This window comes from Callithrix jacchus, chromosome 7 (assembly GCF_049354715.1).
Source record: "Callithrix jacchus isolate 240 chromosome 7, calJac240_pri, whole genome shotgun sequence".
NCBI classification, from domain to species: domain Eukaryota; kingdom Metazoa; phylum Chordata; class Mammalia; order Primates; family Cebidae; genus Callithrix; species Callithrix jacchus.
In genome coordinates this window covers 113,975,040-113,977,227 of record NC_133508.1, presented here as the reverse complement: position 1 = coordinate 113,977,227, position 2,188 = coordinate 113,975,040, and the positions used below count along the sequence as shown (strand labels likewise).

Here is a 2,188-nt window from a genome sequence, read left to right as displayed (position 1 = left end):
TGATCAAATTCCAGCTTTACCAATAAATAGTTTTGAATTATTAATGTGATCACCCCTTAATGTCCTGATCTGTGAAAAGAGCATAATGACCTGTATCGATGTTGTGAGGAGTAAGTTAATTTTCACAAATGGAGACTTAGAACAGAGCATGGTTCTTAATAAGACCTCAATCAGTGTTACCTATTATTGTCCAATTTTCCTGTTGTTTATCTTATTTGCAACTGAAAAGATAAGGCCATTCATTAGGTTTTCTAAAACGACAGACGTTGGAATTCAAAAGGAGCAAAACACTAACATTGAAGCACTAAGCCTCTTAGCATACATAACAGGTCTGCAGATGTTAAGCCACAAATTCATTTTTAAAACTTAGTAAAGTCACCAATCATTATTAATTACCTCTATTCCACTCAAATGTTGTTTCATAGACAAATAGATTTTTGTCAATTTAGGTGCTAGTTTTTTTTGTAGATCATAAACATATGACCCAAAGTGGAATCATGCCATTTTAGATATTTTAGACTTGGAAGGGTCTTGGATAGTAGAAGGTCTCATTTTCTACCTGAAAAGGAAACCCATTTGCCCAAGGTCTCACAATACTTAGGAGTTACAATCCCAATAAGACCCATATTTTGAGTAGCTGCAGGACTAACTGGAAGGAAGATAGTTTGCTCTCTTGGACTGTAAAGTTCTATTAACTTACAGGACACACACAAATACAAAACTGTAATCTGCAAGGAAGCAGTATATAAAAATAGACAAAGTTAGACTGCTATTCAAAATATGTCTTACAAAGTAAAATTCATATTATAAGGGAAAAAATCATTGATATAACTGAATTGCACAGGTCACTAACAATTTAATCTTAAGAGTTTATTATTCTTGTTATTCAGGTCTCAGGGCAAATGTCACTGCTTCAAAGAGGACATCCCTAACCATCCTAGCTAAAGAGCTCCCTCCCTTAGTCACTCTTGACCCTTAATAGCTTTTATTTTCTTCATATTTTATACCAAAAATGATATTCTTCTTCTCTCTCTCTCCCTCTTCTGTACTAGAATGTAAATTCCATGGGAGAAAGGCATTTTGTTTTAATGGAACACTTCAGGAATTTGCATGTCAGCCACATGCAGGGGCCATGCTAGTATTCACTGTATCGTTCTAGTTTTAGTATATGTGCTGCCAAAGCAGGCATGACACTTTGTTTACTATTATATTTCTGTGTGTTAGAATCATGCCTGGCACATAACAGTCTCTCAGTAAACACACATTCATTTGATCAAATGAATACATGAAGGTCCTGCTAAAGAAGTTTGATTTAACTTTGAGATTCTAGTAAGGACAGTTGAAGAATTTTGTGCAGCAGAGTAATACGATCTCATTTACGTGTTGGAAGGACACTCTGGAAGCATTGTGAGCATACCATCTCCAGTAGCAATCAGAAAATTGAATTTAGGTTTGAATTTCATTTGACAGCATTAGCAAATGTCATTTGGAGCAAAGAAAGGCATGAGATTTAAAAATAATGGGAAATCAGAAGAATAAAAGAAGAAAATGGAAAGAGGAGAAAGAGAAGAGGAAAAAATGATACAAATTAAAGGTTTGTGAAAACAAATCCCTAAGAAAGTTAACTCTAGACAAGCAAGCAGTTACATCTCAATGAGAGGGAGAGACTTGGAGAGGCAGCAAAGGTTAAATGGACTAAAAGAATTTCCTGGCACAACTTTTGGGTTATGAGATGCTCTATCTCTGGATATCAGTTTGGATCCTTATTATTTTCAGAGCTACTTCACCATCTTTTCACTTGTGGTTTTTGTGAAATTTTTACTGACATGTGGACTTAGTGATCCAGAAATTTGCTTGTGTCTTGGGAACTCTCAAAGGTCATATATAAGCAAACTGCTGGTGGGATTGGGTGATGGTGCGAATGAACTGAGCTGACTTTCTGTGCCTTTCAATATAATATTGGTGGCTGTTCACCACAGCAGAGAGTAACAGGAACTCTTAGCATGCTGAATTTAATTCTAGAATGTCAGGTGTCAAAACGAAGAGGTCATAAAATTAACTCAGTTAATGGAAGAAGAACAGTGTCCTGAATCACACCACATGGTAGATCATTTGAAATTGCTTATAAAAATGGGACTTTGGAATGCACTCTTTGACTTCTTTGGCAGAGGATTTACATCTTATTTGC

The 2,188-nt window shown here is 35.6% G+C and overlaps 1 non-coding gene across 1 annotated transcript; it reads right to left on the bottom strand.

Moving 5' to 3' along the window:
- Positions 1–1,082: 1,082 nt before the first annotated feature.
- On the bottom strand, positions 1,083–1,185 carry LOC118143407 (U6 spliceosomal RNA). Its single transcript, XR_004727627.1, has one exon. It is a non-coding gene; the product is annotated as a U6 spliceosomal RNA (small nuclear RNA).
- Between the last annotated feature and the right edge of the window lie 1,003 nt (positions 1,186–2,188).